This window comes from Hypanus sabinus, chromosome X1, assembly GCF_030144855.1.
Source record: "Hypanus sabinus isolate sHypSab1 chromosome X1, sHypSab1.hap1, whole genome shotgun sequence".
Lineage (NCBI taxonomy): Eukaryota > Metazoa > Chordata > Chondrichthyes > Myliobatiformes > Dasyatidae > Hypanus > Hypanus sabinus.
Genome location: NC_082738.1, coordinates 2038276 through 2058596, shown reverse-complemented (window position 1 = coordinate 2058596; position 20321 = coordinate 2038276).

The window sequence follows — 20321 nt, the reverse complement described above, 5'->3', positions numbered from 1 at the left end:
CCATAGCAGAACGATCCCACCAGTGATCAAAAGGCAGTCTCCCCTCTCCGTAGCAGAACGATCCCACCAGTGATCAAAAGGCAGTCACTCCTCTCCGTAGCAGAGCAATCCCAGCAGTGATTAAAAGAAAGTGTCCACTCTCTATAGCAGAGCGATCCCACCAGTGATCAAAAGGCAGTCTCCCCTCTCCGTAGCAGAACGATCCCACCAGTGATTAAAAGACAGTCACCCCTCTCCGTAGCAGAGCGATCCCACCAGTGATCAAAAGGCAGTCTCCCCTCTCCGTAGCAGAGCGATCCCACCAGTGATCAAAAGGCAGTCTCCCCTCTCCATAGCAGAGCGATCCCACCTGTGATAAAAAGGCAGTCTCCCCTCTCTGTAGCAGAGCGATCCCACCAGTGATCAAAAGGCAGTCTCCCCCTCCATAGCAGAGCGATCCCACCAGAGATCAAAAGGTAGTCTCCCCTCTCCTGCAACAGAGCGATCCCACCAGTGATCAAAAGGCAGTCACCCCTCTCCGTAGCAGAGCGATCCCAGCAGTGATTAAAAGACAGTGTCCACTCTCTATAGCAGAGCGATCCCACCAGTGATCAAAAGGCAGTCTCCCCTCTCTATAGCAGAGCGATCCCACCAGTGATCAAAAGGCAGTCTCCCCTCTCGGTAGCAGAGCGATCCCACCAGTGATCAAAAGGCAGTCTCCCCTCTACGTATCAGAGCGATCCCACCAGTGATCAAAAGGCAGTCACCCCTCTCCGTAGCAGAGCGATCCCACCAGTGTTCAAAAGGCAGTCTCCCCCCTCCGTAGCAGAGCGATCCCAGCATTGATGAAAAGGCAGTCTCCGCTCTCCGTAGCAGAGCGATCCCACCAGTGATCAAAAGGCAGTCTCCCCTCTCCATAGCAGAACGATCCCACCAGTGATCAAAAGGCAGTCTCCCCTCTCCGTAGCAGAGCGATCCCACCAGTGATCAAAAGGCAGTCACCCCTCTCCGTAGCAGAGCGATCCCACCAGTGATCAAAAGGCAGTCTCCGCTCTCTGTAGCAGAGCGATCCGACCAGTGATCAAAAGGCAGTCACCCCTCTCCGTAGCAGAACGATCCCACCAGTGATCAAAAGGCAGTCTCCCCTCTCCGTAGCAGAACGATCCCACCAGTGATCAAAAGGCAGTCTCCCCTCTCTGTAGCAGAACGATCCCACCAGTGATCAAAAGGCAGTCTCCCCTCTCCGTAGCAGAACGATCCCACCAGTGATCAAAAGGCAGTCTCCCCTCTCTGTAGCAGAGCGATCCCTCCAGTGATCAAAAGGCAGTCACCCCTCTCCGTAGCAGACCGATCCCAGCACTGATTAAAAGACAGTCTCCCCTCTCTGTAGCAGAACGATCCCACCAGTGATCAAACGGCAGTCTTCCCTCTCCGTAGCAGAACGATCCCACCAGTGATCAAAAGGCAGTCTCCCCTCTCTGTAGCAGAACGATCCCACCAGTGATTAAAAGACAGTCTCCCCTCTCCATTGCAGAACGATCCCACCAGTGATCAAAAGGCAGTCTCCCCTCTCCGTAGCAGAGCGATCCCAGCCGTGATCAAAAGGCAGTCTCCCCTCTCCATAGCAAACGATCCCACCAGTGATCAAAAGGCAGTCTCCCCTCTCCATAGCAGAGCAATCCCAGCAGTGATTAAAAGAAAGTGTCCACTCTCTATAGCAGAACGATCCCACCAGTGATCAAAAGGCAGTCTCCCCTCTCCGTAGCAGAACGATCCCACCAGTGATTAAAAGACAGTCACCCCTCTCCGTAGCAGAGCGATCCCACCAGTGATCAAAAAACAGTTTCCCCTCTCCGTAGCAGAACGATCCCACCAGTGATCAACAGGCAGTCTCCCCTCTCCATAGCAGAGCGATCCCACCAGTGGTCAAAAGACAGTCTCCCCTCTCTATAGCAGAGCGATCCCAGCAGTAATCAAAAGGCAGTCACCCCTCTCCGTTGCAGAGCGATCCCAGCAGTGATTAAAAGGCAGTCTCCCCTCTCTGTAGCAGAGCGATCCCACCAGTGATCAAAAGGCAGTCTCCCCTCTCCATAGCAGAGCGATCCCACCAGTGATCAAAAGGTAGTCTCCCCTCTCCTGCAATAGAGCGATCCCACCAGTCATCAAAAAACAGTCTCCCCTCTCCGTAGCAGAACGATCCCACCAGTGGTCAAAAGGCAGTCTCCCCTCTCCATAGCAGAGTGATCCCACCAGTGGTCAAAAGACAGTCTCCCCTCTCTATTGCAGAGCGATCCCAGCAGTAATCAAAAGGCAGTCACCCCTCTCAGTAGCAGAGCGATCCCAGCAGTGATTAAAAGACAGTGTCCACTCTCTATAGCCGAGCGATCCCACCAGTGATCAAAAGGCAGTCTCCCCTCTCCATAGCAGAGCGATCCCACCTGTGATCAAAAGGCAGTCTCCCCTCTCCATAGCAGAACGATCCCACCAGTGATCAAAAGGCAGTCTCCCCTCTCCATAGCAGAACGATCCCACGAGTGATCAAAAGGCAGTCTCCCCTCTCCGTAGCAGAGCGATCCCACCTGTGATCAAAAGGCAGTCTCCCCTCTCGATAGCAGAACGATCCCACCAGTGATCAAAAGGCAGTCTCCCCTCTCCATAGCAGAGCGATCCCACCAGTGATCAAAAGGCAGTCTCCCCTCTCTGTAGCAGAGCGATTCCACCAGTGATCAAAAGGCAGTCTCCCCTCTCCATAGCAGAGCGATCCCACCAGTGATCAAAAGGTAGTCTCCCCTCTCCTGCAACAGAGCGATCCCACCAGTCATCAAAAAACAGTCTCCCCTCTCCATTGCAGAACAATCCCACCAGTGATCAAAAGGCAGTCTCCCCTCTCCGTAGCAGAGCGATCCCAGCCGTGATCAAAAGGCAGTCTCCCCTCTCCATAGCAAACGATCCTACCAGTGATCAAAAGGCAGTCTCCCCTCTCCATAGCAGAACGATCCCACCAGTGATCAAAAGGCAGTCTCCCCTCTCCGTAGCAGAACGATCCCACCAGTGATCAAAAGGCAGTCACTCCTCTCTGTAGCAGAGCAATCCCAGCAGTGATTAAAAGAAAGTGTCCACTCTCTATAGCAGAGCGATCCCACCAGTGATCAAAAGGCAGTCTCCCCTCTCCGTAGCAGAGCGATCCCACCAGTGATCAAAAGGCAGTCTCCCCTCTCCGTAGCAGAGCGATCCCACCAGTGATCAAAAGGCAGTCTCCCCTCTCCATAGCAGAGCGATCCCACCTGTGATCAAAAGGCAGTCTCCCCTCTCTGTAGCAGAGCGATCCCACCAGTGATCAAAAGGCAGTCTCCCCCTCCATAGCAGAGCGATCCCACCAGAGATCAAAAGGTAGTCTCCCCTCTCCTGCAACAGAGCGATCCCACCAGTGATCAAAAAACAGTTTCCCCTCTCCGTAGCAGAACGATCCCACCAGTGATCAAAAGGCAGTCTCCCCTCTCTATAGCAGAGCGATCCCAGCAGTAATCAAAAGGCAGTCACCCCTCTCCGTAGCAGAGCGATCCCAGCAGTGATTAAAAGGCAGTCTCCCCTCTCCATAGCAGAACGATCCCACCAGTGATCAAAAGGCAGTCTCCGCTCTCCATAGCAGAGCGATCCCACCAGTGATCAAAAGGCAGTCTCCCCTCTCTGTAGCAGAGCGATCCCACCAGTGATCAAAAGGCAGTCTCCCCTCTCCATAGCAGAGCGATCCCACCAGTGATCAAAAGGTAGTCTCCCCTCTCCTGCAATAGAGCGATCCCACCAGTCATCAAAAAACAGTCTCCCCTCTCAGTAGCAGAGCGATCCCAGCAGTGATTAAAAGACAGTGTCCACTCTCTATAGCCGAGCGATCCCACCAGTGATCAAAAGGCAGTCTCCCCTCTCCATAGCAGAGCGATCCCACCTGTGATCAAAAGGCAGTCTCCCCTCTCCATAGCAGAACGATCCCACCAGTGATCAAAAGGCAGTCTCCCCTCTCCATAGCAGAACGATCCCACGAGTGATCAAAAGGCAGTCTCCCCTCTCCGTAGCAGAGCGATCCCACCTGTGATCAAAAGGCAGTCTCCCCTCTCCATAGCAGAACGATCCCACCAGTGATCAAAAGGCAGTCTCCCCTCTCCATAGCAGAGCGATCCCACCAGTGATCAAAAGGCAGTCTCCCCTCTCTGTAGCAGAGCGATTCCACCAGTGATCAAAAGGCAGTCTCCCCTCTCCATAGCAGAGCGATCCCACCAGTGATCAAAAGGTAGTCTCCCCTCTCCTGCAACAGAGCGATCCCACCAGTCATCAAAAAACAGTCTCCCCTCTCCATTGCAGAACAATCCCACCAGTGATCAAAAGGCAGTCTCCCCTCTCCGTAGCAGAGCGATCCCAGCCGTGATCAAAAGGCAGTCTCCCCTCTCCATAGCAAACAATCCCACCAGTGATCAAAAGGCAGTCTCCCCTCTCCATAGCAGAACGATCCCACCAGTGATCAAAAGGCAGTCTCCCCTCTCCGTAGCAGAACGATCCCACCAGTGATCAAAAGGCAGTCACTCCTCTCCGTAGCAGAGCAATCCCAGCAGTGATTAAAAGAAAGTGTCCACTCTCTATAGCAGAGCGATCCCACCAGTGATCAAAAGGCAGTCTCCCCTCTCCGTAGCAGAGCGATCCCACCAGTGATCAAAAGGCAGTCTCCCCTCTCCGTAGCAGAGCGATCCCACCAGTGATCAAAAGGCAGTCTCCCCTCTCCATAGCAGAGCGATCCCACCTGTGATCAAAAGGCAGTCTCCCCTCTCTGTAGCAGAGCGATCCCACCAGTGATCAAAAGGCAGTCTCCCCCTCCATAGCAGAGCGATCCCACCAGAGATCAAAAGGTAGTCTCCCCTCTCCTGCAACAGAGCGATCCCACCAGTGATCAAAAAACAGTTTCCCCTCTCCGTAGCAGAACGATCCCACCAGTGATCAAAAGGCAGTCTCCCCTCTCCATAGCAGAGCGATCCCACCAGTGGTCAAAAGACAGTCTCCCCTCTCTATAGCAGAGCGATCCCAGCAGTAATCAAAAGGCAGTCACCCCTCTCCGTAGCAGAGCGATCCCAGCAGTGATTAAAAGGCAGTCTCCCCTCTCCATAGCAGAACGATCCCACCAGTGATCAAAAGGCAGTCTCCGCTCTCCATAGCAGAGCGATCCCACCAGTGATCAAAAGGCAGTCTCCCCTCTCTGTAGCAGAGCGATCCCACCAGTGATCAAAAGGCAGTCTCCCCTCTCCATAGCAGAGCGATCCCACCAGTGATCAAAAGGTAGTCTCCCCTCTCCTGCAATAGAGCGATCCCACCAGTCATCAAAAAACAGTCTCCCCTCTCCGTAGCAGAACGATCCCACCAGTGGTCAAAAGGCAGTCTCCCCTCTCCATAGCAGAGCGATCCCACCAGTGGTCAAAAGACAGTCTCCCCTCTCTATTGCAGAGCGATCCCAGCAGTAATCAAAAGGCAGTCACCCCTCTCAGTAGCAGAGCGATCCCAGCAGGGATTAAAAGACAGTGTCCACTCTCTATAGCCGAGCGATCCCACCAGTGATCAAAAGGCAGTCTCCCCTCTCCATAGCAGAGCGATCCCAGCAGTAATCAAAAGGCAGTCACCCCTCTCAGTAGCAGAGCGATCCCAGCAGTGATTAAAAGACAGTGTCCACTCTCTATAGCCGGGCGATCCCACCAGTGATCAAAAGGCAGTCTCCCCTCTCTATTGCAGAGCGATCCCAGCAGTAATCAAAAGGCAGTCACCCCTCTCAGTAGCAGAGCGATCCCAGCAGTGATTAAAAGACAGTGTCCACTCTCTATAGCCGAGCGATCCCACCAGTGATCAAAAGGCAGTCTCCCCTCTCCGTAGCAGAACGATCCCACCAGTGATTAAAAGACAGTCACCCCTCACCGTAGCAGAGCGATCCCACCAGTGATCAAAAGGCAGTCTCCCCTCTCCGTAGCAGAGCGATCCCACCAGTGATCAAAAGGCAGTCTCCCCTCTCCATAGCAGAGCGATCCCACCTGTGATCAAAAGGCAGTCTCCCCTCTCTGTAGCAGAGCGATCCCACCAGTGATCAAAAGGCAGTCTCCCCCGCCATAGCAGAGCGATCCCACCAGAGATCAAAAGGTAGTCTCCCCTCTCCTGCAACAGAGCGATCCCACCAGTGATCAAAAAACAGTTTCCCCTCTCCGTAGCAGAACGATCCCACCAGTGATCAAAAGGCAGTCTCCCCTCTCCATAGCAGAGCGATCCCACCAGTGGTCAAAAGACAGTCTCCCCTCTCTATAGCAGAGCGATCCCAGCAGTAATCAAAAGGCAGTCACCCCTCTCCGTAGCAGAGCGATCCCAGCAGTGATTAAAAGGCAGTCTCCCCTCTCCATAGCAGAACGATCCCACCAGTGATCAAAAGGCAGTCTCCGCTCTCCATAGCAGAGCGATCACACCAGTGATCAAAAGGCAGTCTCCCCTCTCTGTAGCAGAGCGATCCCACCAGTGATCAAAAGGCAGTCTCCCCTCTCCATAGCAGAGCGATCCCACCAGTGATCAAAAGGTAGTCTCCCCTCTCCTGCAATAGAGCGATCCCACCAGTCATCAAAAAACAGTCTCCCCTCTCCGTAGCAGAACGATCCCACCAGTGGTCAAAAGGCAGTCTCCCCTCTCCATAGCAGAGCGATCCCACCAGTGGTCAAAACACAGTCTCCCCTCTCTATTGCAGAGCGATCCCAGCAGTAATCAAAAGGCAGTCACCCCTCTCAGTAGCAGAGCGATCCCAGCAGGGATTAAAAGACAGTGTCCACTCTCTATAGCCGAGCGATCCCACCAGTGATCAAAAGGCAGTCTCCGCTCTCCATAGCAGAGCGATCCCACCTGTGATCAAAAGGCAGTCTCCCCTCTCCATAGCAGAACGATCCCACCAGTGATCAAAAGGCAGTCTCCCCTCTCCATAGCAGAACGATCCCACGAGTGATCAAAAGGCAGTCTCCCCTCTCCGTAGCAGAGCGATCCCACCTGTGATCAAAAGGCAGTCTCCCCTCTCCATAGCAGAACGATCCCACCAGTGATCAAAAGGCAGTCTCCCCTCTCCATAGCAGAGCGATCCCACCAGTGATCAAAAGGCAGTCTCCCCTCTCTGTAGCAGAGCGATTCCACCAGTGATCAAAAGGCAGTCTCCCCTCTCCATAGCAGAGCGATCCCACCAGTGATCAAAAGGTAGTCTCCCCTCTCCTGCAACAGAGCGATCCCACCAGTCATCAAAAAACAGTCTCCCCTCTCCGTAGCAGAACGATCCCACCAGTGATCAAAAGGCAGTCTCCCCTCTCCATAGCAGAGCGATCCCACCAGTGGTCAAAAGGCAGTCTCCCCTCTCCATAGCAGAGCGAACCCACCAGTGGTCAAAAGACAGTCTCCCCTCTCTATTGCAGAGCGATCCCAGCAGTAATCAAAAGGCAGTCACCCCTCTCAGTAGCAGAGCGATCCCAGCAGTGATTAAAAGACAGTGTCCACTCTCTATAGCAGAGCGATCCCACCAGTGATCAAAAGGCAGTCTCCCCTCTCCGTAGCAGAGCGATCCCACCAGTGATCAAAAGGCAGTCTCCCCTCTCGGTAGCAGAGCGATCCCACCAGTGATCTAAGGCAGTCTCCCCTCTACGTAGCAGAGCGATCCCACCAGTGATCAAAAGGCAGTCTCCCCTCTCCGTAGCACAGCGATCCCACCAGTGATCAAAAGGCAGTCTCCCCTCTCCGTAGCAGAGCGATCCCACCAGTGATCAAAAGGCAGTCTCCCCTCTCTGTAGCAGAGCGATCCCACCAGTGATCAAAAGGCAGTCTCCCCTCTCCATAGCAGAGCGATCGCACCAGTGATCAAAAGGTAGTCTCCCCTCTCCTGCAATAGAGCGATCCCACCAGTCATCAAAAAACAGTCTCCCCTCTCCGTAGCAGAACGATCCCACCAGTGGTCAAAAGGCAGTCTCCCCTCTCCATAGCAGAGCGATCCCACCAGTGGTCAAAAGACAGTCTCCCCTCTCTATTGCAGAGCGATCCCAGCAGTAATCAAAAGGCAGTCACCCCTCTCAGTAGCAGAGCGATCCCAGCAGGGATTAAAAGACAGTGTCCACTCTCTATAGCCGAGCGATCCCACCAGTGATCAAAAGGCAGTCTCCCCTCTCTATAGCAGAGCGATCCCACCAGTGATCAAAAGGCAGTCTCCCCTCTCGGTAGCAGAGCGATCCCACCAGTGATCAAAAGGCAGTCTCCCCTCTACGTAGCAGAGCGATCCCACCAGTGATCAAAAGGCAGTCACCCCTCTCCGTAGCAGAGCGATCCCACCAGTGTTCAAAAGGCAGTCTCCCCCCTCCGTAGCAGAGCGATCCCAGCATTGATGAAAAGGCAGTCTCCGCTCTCCGTAGCAGAGCGATCCCACCAGTGATCAAAAGGCAGTCTCCCCTCTCTGTAGCAGAACGATCCCACCAGTGATTAAAAGACAGTCTCCCCTCTCCATTGCAGAACGATCCCACCAGTGATCAAAAGGCAGTCTCCCCTCTCCGTAGCAGAGCGATCCCAGCCGTGATCAAAAGGCAGTCTCCCCTCTCCATAGCAAACGATCCCACCAGTGATCAAAAGGCAGTCTCCCCTCTCCATAGCAGAACGATCCCACCAGTGATCAAAAGGCAGTCTCCCCTCTCCGTAGCAGAACGATCCCACCAGTGATCAAAAGGCAGTCACTCCTCTCCGTAGCAGAGCAATCCCAGCAGTGATTAAAAGAGAGTGTCCACTCTCTATAGCAGAGCGATCCCACCAGTGATCAAAAGGCAGTCTCCCCTCTCCGTAGCAGAACGATCCCACCAGTGATTAAAAGACAGTCACCCCTCTCCATAGCAGAGCGATCCCACCAGTGATCAAAAGGTAGTCTCCCCTCTCCTGCAATAGAGCGATCCCACCAGTCATCAAAAAACAGTCTCCCCTCTCCGTAGCAGAACGATCCCACCAGTGGTCAAAAGGCAGTCTCCCCTCTCCATAGCAGAGCGATCCCACCAGTGGTCAAAAGACAGTCTCCCCTCTCTATTGCAGAGCGATCCCAGCAGTAATCAAAAGGCAGTCACCCCTCTCAGTAGCAGAGCGATCCCAGCAGTGATTAAAAGACAGTGTCCACTCTCTATAGCCGAGCGATCCCACCAGTGATCAAAAGGCAGTCTCCCCTCTCCATAGCAGAGCGATCCCACCTGTGATCAAAAGGCAGTCTCCCCTCTCCATAGCAGAACGATCCCACCAGTGATCAAAAGGCAGTCTCCCCTCTCCATAGCAGAACGATCCCACGAGTGATCAAAAGGCAGTCTCCCCTCTCCGTAGCAGAGCGATCCCACCTGTGATCAAAAGGCAGTCTCCCCTCTCCATAGCAGAACGATCCCACCAGTGATCAAAAGGCAGTCTCCCCTCTCCATAGCAGAGCGATCCCACCAGTGATCAAAAGGCAGTCTCCCCTCTCTGTAGCAGAGCGATTCCACCAGTGATCAAAAGGCAGTCTCCCCTCTCCATAGCAGAGCGATCCCACCAGTGATCAAAAGGTAGTCTCCCCTCTCCTGCAACAGAGCGATCCCACCAGTCATCAAAAAACAGTCTCCCCTCTCCATTGCAGAACAATCCCACCAGTGATCAAAAGGCAGTCTCCCCTCTCCGTAGCAGAGCGATCCCAGCCGTGATCAAAAGGCAGTCTCCCCTCTCCATAGCAAACGATCCCACCAGTGATCAAAAGGCAGTCTCCCCTCTCCATAGCAGAACGATCCCACCAGTGATCAAAAGGCAGTCTCCCCTCTCCGTAGCAGAACGATCCCACCAGTGATCAAAAGGCAGTCACTCCTCTCCGTAGCAGAGCAATCCCAGCAGTGATTAAAAGAAAGTGTCCACTCTCTATAGCAGAGCGATCCCACCAGTGATCAAAAGGCAGTCTCCCCTCTCCGTAGCAGAGCGATCCCACCAGTGATCAAAAGGCAGTCTCCCCTCTCCGTAGCAGAGCGATCCCACCAGTGATCAAAAGGCAGTCTCCCCTCTCCATAGCAGAGCGATCCCACCTGTGATCAAAAGGCAGTCTCCCCTCTCTGTAGCAGAGCGATCCCACCAGTGATCAAAAGGCAGTCTCCCCCTCCATAGCAGAGCGATCCCACCAGAGATCAAAAGGTAGTCTCCCCTCTCCTGCAACAGAGCGATCCCACCAGTGATCAAAAAACAGTTTCCCCTCTCCGTAGCAGAACGATCCCACCAGTGATCAAAAGGCAGTCTCCCCTCTCCATAGCAGAGCGATCCCACCAGTGGTCAAAAGACAGTCTCCCCTCTCTATAGCAGAGCGATCCCAGCAGTAATCAAAAGGCAGTCACCCCTCTCCGTAGCAGAGCGATCCCAGCAGTGATTAAAAGGCAGTCTCCCCTCTCCATAGCAGAACGATCCCACCAGTGATCAAAAGGCAGTCTCCGCTCTCCATAGCAGAGCGATCCCACCAGTGATCAAAAGGCAGTCTCCCCTCTCTGTAGCAGAGCGATCCCACCAGTGATCAAAAGGCAGTCTCCCCTCTCCATAGCAGAGCGATCCCACCAGTGATCAAAAGGTAGTCTCCCCTCTCCTGCAATAGAGCGATCCCACCAGTCATCAAAAAACAGTCTCCCCTCTCCGTAGCAGAACGATCCCACCAGTGGTCAAAAGGCAGTCTCCCCTCTCCATAGCAGAGCGATCCCACCAGTGGTCAAAAGACAGTCTCCCCTCTCTATTGCAGAGCGATCCCAGCAGTAATCAAAAGGCAGTCACCCCTCTCTGTAGCAGAGCGATCCCACCAGTGATCAAAAGGCAGTCTCCCCCTCCATAGCAGAGCGATCCCACCAGAGATCAAAAGGTAGTCTCCCCTCTCCTGCAACAGAGCGATCCCACCAGTGATCAAAAAACAGTTTCCCCTCTCCGTAGCAGAATGATCCCACCAGTGATCAAAAGGCAGTCTCCCCTCTCCATAGCAGAGCGATCCCACCAGTGGTCAAAAGACAGTCTCCCCTCTCTATAGCAGAGCGATCCCAGCAGTAATCAAAAGGCAGTCACCCCTCTCCGTAGCAGAGCGATCCCAGCAGTGATTAAAAGGCAGTCTCCCCTCTCCATAGCAGAACGATCCCACCAGTGATCAAAAGGCAGTCTCCGCTCTCCATAGCAGAGCGATCCCACCAGTGATCAAAAGGCAGTCTCCCCTCTCTGTAGCAGAGCGATCCCACCAGTGATCAAAAGGCAGTCTCCCCTCTCCATAGCAGAGCGATCCCACCAGTGATCAAAAGGTAGTCTCCCCTCTCCTGCAATAGAGCGATCCCACCAGTCATCAAAAAACAGTCTCCCCTCTCCGTAGCAGAGCGATCCCACCTGTGGTCAAAAGGCAGTCTCCCCTCTCCATAGCAGAGCGATCCCACCAGTGGTCAAAAGACAGTCTCCCCTCTCTATTGCAGAGCGATCCCAGCAGTAATCAAAAGGCAGTCACCCCTCTCAGTAGCAGAGCGATCCCAGCAGGGATTAAAAGACAGTGTCCACTCTCTATAGCCGAGCGATCCCACCAGTGATCAAAAGGCAGTCTCCCCTCTCCATAGCAGAGCGATCCCAGCAGTAATCAAAAGGCAGTCACCCCTCTCAGTAGCAGAGTGATCCCAGCAGTGATTAAAAGACAGTGTCCACTCTCTATAGCCGAGCGATCCCACCAGTGATCAAAAGGCAGTCTCCCCTCTCTATTGCAGAGCGATCCCAGCAGTAATCAAAAGGCAGTCACCCCTCTCAGTAGCAGAGCGATCCCAGCAGTGATTAAAAGACAGTGTCCACTCTCTATAGCCGAGCGATCCCACCAGTGATCAAAAGGCAGTCTCCCCTCTCCATAGCAGAGTGATCCCACCTGTGATCAAAAGGCAGTCTCCCCTCTCCATAGCAGAACGATCCCACCAGTGATCAAAAGGCAGTCTCCCCTCTCCATAGCAGAACGATCCCACGAGTGATCAAAAGGCAGTCTCCCCTCTCCGTAGCAGAGCGATCCCACCTGTGATCAAAAGGCAGTCTCCCCTCTCCATAGCAGAACGATCCCACCAGTGATCAAAAGGCAGTCTCCCCTCTCCATAGCAGAGCGATCCCACCAGTGATCAAAAGGCAGTCTCCCCTCTCTGTAGCAGAGCGATTCCACCAGTGATCAAAAGGCAGTCTCCCCTCTCCATAGCAGAGCGATCCCACCAGTGATCAAAAGGTAGTCTCCCCTCTCCTGCAACAGAGCGATCCCACCAGTCATCAAAAAACAGTCTCCCCTCTCCATTGCAGAACGATCCCACCAGCGATCAAAAGGCAGTCTCCCCTCTCCGTAGCAGAGCGATCCCAGCCGTGATCAAAAGGCAGTCTCCCCTCTCCATAGCAAACGATCCCACCAGTGATCAAAAGGCAGTCTCCCCTCTCCATAGCAGAACGATCCCACCAGTGATCAAAAGGCAGTCTCCCCTCTCCGTAGCAGAACGATCCCACCAGTGATCAAAAGGCAGTCACTCCTCTCCGTAGCAGAGCAATCCCAGCAGTGATTAAAAGAAAGTGTCCACTCTCTATAGCAGAGCGATCCCACCAGTGATCAAAAGGCAGTCTCCCCTCTCCGCAGCAGAACGATCCCACCAGTGATTAAAAGACAGTCACCCCTCTCCGTAGCAGAGCGATCCCACCAGTGATCAAAAGGCAGTCTCCCCTCTCCGTAGCAGAGCGATCCCACCAGTGATCAAAAGGCAGTCTCCCCTCTCCATAGCAGAGCGATCCCACCTGTGATCAAAAGGCAGTCTCCCCTCTCTGTAGCAGAGCGATCCCAGCAGTGATTAAAAGACAGTGTCCACTCTCTATAGCCGAGCGATCCCACCAGTGATCAAAAGGCAGTCTCCCCTCTCCATAGCAGAGCGATCCCACCTGTGATCAAAAGGCAGTCTCCCCTCTCCATAGCAGAACGATCCCACCAGTGATCAAAAGGCAGTCTCCCCTCTCCATAGCAGAACGATCCCACGAGTGATCAAAAGGCAGTCTCCCCTCTCCGTAGCAGAGCGATCCCACCTGTGATCAAAAGGCAGTCTCCCCTCTCCATAGCAGAACGATCCCACCAGTGATCAAAAGGCAGTCTCCCCTCTCCATAGCAGAGCGATCCCACCAGTGATCAAAAGGCAGTCTCCCCTCTCTGTAGCAGAGCGATTCCACCAGTGATCAAAAGGCAGTCTCCCCTCTCCATAGCAGAGCGATCCCACCAGTGATCAAAAGGTAGTCTCCCCTCTCCTGCAACAGAGCGATCCCACCAGTCATCAAAAAACAGTCTCCCCTCTCCATTGCAGAACAATCCCACCAGTGATCAAAAGGCAGTCTCCCCTCTCCGTAGCAGAGCGATCCCAGCCGTGATCAAAAGGCAGTCTCCCCTCTCCATAGCAAACGATCCCACCAGTGATCAAAAGGCAGTCTCCCCTCTCCATAGCAGAACGATCCCACCAGTGATCAAAAGGCAGTCTCCCCTCTCCGTAGCAGAACGATCCCACCAGTGATCAAAAGGCAGTCACTCCTCTCCGTAGCAGAGCAATCCCAGCAGTGATTAAAAGAAAGTGTCCACTCTCTATAGCAGAGCGATCCCACCAGTGATCAAAAGGCAGTCTCCCCTCTCCGTAGCAGAGCGATCCCACCAGTGATCAAAAGGCAGTCTCCCCTCTCCGTAGCAGAGCGATCCCACCAGTGATCAAAAGGCAGTCTCCCCTCTCCATAGCAGAGCTATCCCACCTGTGATCAAAAGGCAGTCTCCCCTCTCTGTAGCAGAGCGATCCCACCAGTGATCAAAAGGCAGTCTCCCCCTCCATAGCAGAGCGATCCCACCAGAGATCAAAAGGTAGTCTCCCCTCTCCTGCAACAGAGCGATACCACCAGTGATCAAAAAACAGTTTCCCCTCTCCGTAGCAGAACGATCCCACCAGTGATCAAAAGGCAGTCTCCCCTCTCCATAGCAGAGCGATCCCACCAGTGGTCAAAAGACAGTCTCCCCTCTCTATAGCAGAGCGATCCCAGCAGTAATCAAAAGGCAGTCACCCCTCTCCGTAGCAGAGCGATCCCAGCAGTGATTAAAAGGCAGTCTCCCCTCTCCATAGCAGAACGATCCCACCAGTGATCAAAAGGCAGTCTCCGCTCTCCATAGCAGAGCGATCCCACCAGTGATCAAAAGGCAGTCTCCCCTCTCTGTAGCAGAGCGATCCCACCAGTGATCAAAAGGCAGTCTCCCCTCTCCATAGCAGAGCGATCCCACCAGTGATCAAAAGGTAGTCTCCCCTCTCCTGCAATAGAGCGATCCCACCAGTCATCAAAAAACAGTCTCCCCTCTCCGTAGCAGAACGATCCCACCAGTGGTCAAAAGGCAGTCTCCCCTCTCCATAGCAGAGCGATCCCACCAGTGGTCAAAAGACAGTCTCCCCTCTCTATTGCAGAGCGATCCCAGCAGTAATCAAAAGGCAGTCACCCCTCTCTGTAGCAGAGCGATCCCACCAGTGATCAAAAGGCAGTCTCCCCCTCCATAGCAGAGCGATCCCACCAGAGATCAAAAGGTAGTCTCCCCTCTCCTGCAACAGAGCGATCCCACCAGTGATCAAAAAACAGTTTCCCCTCTCCGTAGCAGAACGATCCCACCAGTGATCAAAAGGCAGTCTCCCCTCTCCATAGCAGAGCGATCCCACCAGTGGTCAAAAGACAGTCTCCCCTCTCTATAGCAGAGCGATCCCAGCAGTAATCAAAAGGCAGTCACCCCTCTCCTGCAATAGAGCGATCCCACCAGTCATCAAAAAACAGTCTCCCCTCTCCGTAGCAGAACGATCCCACCAGTGGTCAAAAGGCAGTCTCCCCTCTCCATAGCAGAGCGATCCCACCAGTGGTCAAAAGACAGTCTCCCCTCTCTATTGCAGAGCGATCCCAGCAGTAATCAAAAGGCAGTCACCCCTCTCAGTAGCAGAGCGATCCCAGCAGGGATTAAAAGACAGTGTCCACTCTCTATAGCCGAGCGATCCCACCAGTGATCAAAAGGCAGTCTCCCCTCTCCATAGCAGAGCGATCCCAGCAGTAATCAAAAGGCAGTCACCCCTCTCAGTAGCAGAGTGATCCCAGCAGTGATTAAAAGACAGTGTCCACTCTCTATAGCCGAGCGATCCCACCAGTGATCAAAAGGCAGTCTCCCCTCTCTATTGCAGAGCGATCCCAGCAGTAATCAAAAGGCAGTCACCCCTCTCAGTAGCAGAGCGATCCCAGCAGTGATTAAAAGACAGTGTCCACTCTCTATAGCCGAGCGATCCCACCAGTGATCAAAAGGCAGTCTCCCCTCTCCATAGCAGAGCGATCCCACCTGTGATCAAAAGGCAGTCTCCCCTCTCCATAGCAGAACGATCCCACCAGTGATCAAAAGGCAGTCTCCCCTCTCCATAGCAGAACGATCCCACGAGTGATCAAAAGGCAGTCTCCCCTCTCCGTAGCAGAGCGATCCCACCTGTGATCAAAAGGCAGTCTCCCCTCTCCATAGCAGAACGATCCCACCAGTGATCAAAAGGCAGTCTCCCCTCTCCATAGCAGAGCGATCCCACCAGTGATCAAAAGGCAGTCTCCCCTCTCTGTAGCAGAGCGATTCCACCAGTGATCAAAAGGCAGTCTCCCCTCTCCATAGCAGAGCGATCCCACCAGTGATCAAAAGGTAGTCTCCCCTCTCCTGCAACAGAGCGATCCCACCAGTCATCAAAAAACAGTCTCCCCTCTCCATTGCAGAACGATCCCACCAGTGATCAAAAGGCAGTCTCCCCTCTCCGTAGCAGAGCGATCCCAGCCGTGATCAAAAGGCAGTCTCCCCTCTCCATAGCAAACGATCCCACCAGTGATCAAAAGGCAGTCTCCCCTCTCCATAGCAGAACGATCCCACCAGTGATCAAAAGGCAGTCTCCCCTCTCCGTAGCAGAACGATCCCACCAGTGATCAAAAGGCAGTCACTCCTCTCCGTAGCAGAGCAATCCCAGCAGTGATTAAAAGAAAGTGTCCACTCTCTATAGCAGAGCGATCCCACCAGTGATCAAAAGGCAGTCTCCCCTCTCCGCAGCAGAACGATCCCACCAGTGATTAAAAGACAGTCACCCCTCTCCGTAGCAGAGCGATCCCACCAGTGATCAAAAGGCAGTCTCCCCTCTCCGTAGCAGAGCGATCCCACCAGTGATCAAAAGGCAGTCTCCCCTCTCCATAGCAGAGCGATCCCACCTGTGATCAAAAGGCAGTCTCCCCTCTCTGTAGCAGAGCGATCACACCAGTGATCAAAAGGCAGTCTCCCCCTCCATAGCAGAGCGATCCCACCAGAGATCAAAAGGTAGTCTCCCCTCTCCTGCAACAGAGCGATCCCACCAGTGATCAAAAGGCAGTCTCCCCACTCCGTAGCAGAGCGATCCCACCAGTGATCAAAAGGCAGTCTCCCCTCTCCGTAGCAGAGCGATCCCACCAGTGTTCAAAAGGCATGTCTCCCCTCTCCGTAGCAGAGCGATCCCAGCATTGATGAAAAGGCAGTCTCCGCTCTCTGTAGCAGAGCGATCCGACCAGTGATCAAAAGGCAGTCACCCCTCTCCGTAGCAGAACGATCCCACCAGTGATCAAAAGGCAGTCTCCCCTCTCCGTAGCAGAACGATCCCACCAGTGATCAAGAGGCAGTCTCCCCTCTCTGTAGCAGAACGATCACACCAGTGATCAAAAGGCAGTCTCCCCTCTCTATAGCAGAGCGATCCCACCAGTGATCAAAAGGCTGTCTCCCCTCTCGGTAGCAGAGCGATCCCACCAGTGATCAAAAGGCAGTCTCCCCTCTCCGTAGCAGAGCGATCCCACCAGTGATCAAAAGGCAGTCACCCCTCTCGGTAGCAGAGCGATCCCACCAGTGTTCAAAAGGCAGTCTCCCCACTCCGTAGCAGAGCGATCCCACCAGTGATCAAAAGGCAGTCTCCGCTCTCTGTAGCAGAGCGATCCCACCAGTGATCAAAAGGTAGTCTCCCCTCTCCTGCAACAGAGCGATCCCACCAGTCATCAAAAAACAGTCTCCCCTCTCCGTAGCAGAACGATCCCACCAGTGATCAAAAGGCAGTCTCCCCTCTCCATAGCAGAGCGATCCCACCAGTGGTCAAAAGACAGTCTCCCCTCTCCATAGCAGAGCGATCCCAGCAGAAATCAAAAGGCAGTCACCCCTCTCCGTAGCAGAGCGATCCCAGCAGTGATTAAAAGACGGTGTCCACTCTCTATAGCAGAGCGATCCCACCAGTGATCAAAAGGCAGTCTCCCCTCTCTATAGCAGAGCGATCCCACCAGTGATCAAAAGGCAGTCTCCCCTCTCGGTAGCAGAACGATCCCACCAGTGATCAAAAGGCAGTCTCCCCACTCCGTAGCAGAGCGATCCCACCAGTGATCAAAAGGCAGTCACCCCTCTCCGTAGCAGAGCGATCCCACCAGTGTTCAAAAGGCATGTCTCCCCTCTCCGTAGCAGAGCGATCCCAGCATTGATGAAAAGGCAGTCTCCGCTCTCTGTAGCAGAGCGATCCGACCAGTGATCAAAAGGCAGTCACCCCACTCCGTAGCAGAACGATCCCACCAGTGATCAAAAGGCAGTCTCCCCTCTCCGTAGCAGAACGATCCCACCAGTGATCAAAAGGCAGTCTCCCCTCTCTGTAGCAGAGCGATCTCACCAGTGATCAAAAGGCAGTCACCCCTCTCCGTAGCAGAGCGATCCCAGCAGTGATTAAAAGACAGTCTCCCCTCTCTGTAGCAGAACGATCCCACCAGTGATCAAAAGGCAGTCTCCCCTCTCTGTAGCAGAACGATCCCACCAGTGATCAAGAGGCAGTCTCCCCTCTCTGTAGCAGAACGATCCCACCAGTGATCAAAAGGCAGTCTCCCCTCTCTGTAGCAGAACGATCCCACCAGTGATCAAAAGGCAGTCTCCGCTCTCTGTAGCAGAGCGATCCCACCAGTGATCAAAAGGCAGTCACCCCTCTCCGTAGCAGAGCGATCCCAGCAGTGATTAAAAGACAGTCTCCCCTCTCTGTAGCAGAACGATCCCACCAGTGATCAAAAGGCAGTCTCCCCTCTCCGTAGCAGAACGATCCCACCAGTGATCAAAAGGCAGTCTCCCCTCTCCATAGCAGAACGATCCCACCTGTGATCAAAAGGCAGTCTCCGCTCTCGGTAGCAGAGTGATCCCACCAGTGATCAAAAGGCAGTCTCCCCTCTTCGTAGCAGAGGGATCCCACCAGTGATCAAAAGGCAGTCTCCCCTCTCCATTGCAGAGCGATCCCTGCAGTAATCAAAAGGTAGTCTCCCCTCTCCGTAGCAGAGCGATCCCAGCCGTGATTAAAAGACAGTGTCCACTCTCTATAGCAGAGCGATCCCACCAGTGATCAAAAGGCAGTCTCCCCTCTCCGTAGCAGAACGATCCCACCAGTGATCAAAAGGCAGTCTCCCCTCTCCATAGCAGAACGATCCCACCAGTGATCAAAAGGCAGTCTCCCCTCTCCATAGCAGAACGATCCCACCAGTGATCAAAAGGCAGTCTCCCCTCTCCATAGCAGAACGATCCAACCAGTGATCAAAAGGCAGTCTCCACTCTCCGTAGCAGAGCGATCCCACCAGTGATCAAAAGGCAGTCTCCCCTCTCCATAGCAGAACGATCCCACCAGTGATCAAAAGGCAGTCTCCCCTCTCCATAGCAGAGCGATCCCACCAGTGATCAAAAGGCAGTCTCCCCTCTCTGTAGCAGAGCGATCCCACCAGTGATCAAAAGGCAGTCTCCCCTCTCCATAGCAGAGCGATCCCACCCGTGATCAAAAGGCCGTCTCCCCTCTCCTGCAACAGAGCGATCCCACCAGTCATCTAAAAACAGTCTCCCCTCTCCGTAGCAGAACGATCCCACCAGTGATCAAAAGGCAGTCTCCCCTCTCCATAGCAGAGCGATCCCAGCAGTGGTCAAAAGACAGTCTCCCCTCTCCATAGCAGAGCGATCCCAGCAGTAATCAAAAGGCAGTCACCCCTCTCCGTAGCAGAGCGATCCCAGCAGTGATTAAAAGACAGTGTCCACTTTCTATAGCAGAGCGATCCCAGCAGTGATCAAAAGGCAGTCTCCCCTCTCTATAGCAGAGCGATCCCACCAGTGATCAAAAGGCAGTCTCCCCTCTCGGTAGCAGAACGATCCCACCAGTGATCAAAAGGCAGTCACCCCTCTCCGTAGCAGAGCGATCCCACCAGTGTTCAAAAGGCAGTCTCCCCACTCCGTAACAGAGCGATCCCAGCATTGATGAAAAGGCAGTCTCCGCTCTCTGTAGCAGAGCTATCCCACCAGTGATCAAAAGGCAGTCACCCCTCTCCGTAGCAGAGCGATCCCACCAGTGTTCAAAAGGCATGTCTCCCCTCTCCGTAGCAGAGCGATCCCAGCATTGATGAAAAGGCACTCAGCTCTCTGAAGCAGAGCGATCCGACCAGTGATCAAAAGGCAGTCACCCCTCTCCGTAGCAGAACGATCCCACCAGTGATCAAAAGGCAGTCTCCCCTCTCCATAGCAGAACGATCCCACCAGTGATCAAAAGGCAGTCTCCCCTCTCTGTAGCAGAGCGATCCCACCAGTGATCAAAAGGCAGTCACCCCTCTCCGTAGCAGAGCGATCCCAGCAGTGATTAAAAGACAGTCTCCCCTCTCTGTAGCAGAACGATCCCAACAGTGATCAAAAGGCAGTCTCCCCTCTCCGTAGCAGAACGATCCCACCAGTGATCAAGAGGCAGTCTCCCCTCTCTGTAGCAGAACGATCCCACCAGTGATCAAAAGGCAGTCTCCCCTCTCTGTAGCAGAACGATCCCACCAGTGATCAAAAGGCAGTCTCCGCTCTCTGTAGCAGAGCGATCCCACCAGTGATCAAAAGGCAGTCACCCCTCTCCGTAGCAGAGCGATCCCAGCAGTGATTAAATGACAGTCTCCCCTCTCTGTAGCAGAACGATCCCACCAGTGATCAAAAGGCAGTCTCCCCTCTCCATAGCAGAACGATCCCACCTGTGATCAAAAGGCAGTCTCCGCTCTCGGTAGCAGAGTGATCCCACCAGTGATCAAAAGGCAGTCTCCCCTCTTCGTAGCAGAGGGATCCCACCAGTGATCAAAAGGCAGTCTCCCCTCTCCATTGCAGAGCGATCCCTGCAGTAATCAAAAGGCAGTCTCCCCTCTCCATAGCAGAGCGATCCCAGCCGTGATTAAAAGACAGTGTCCACTCTCTATAG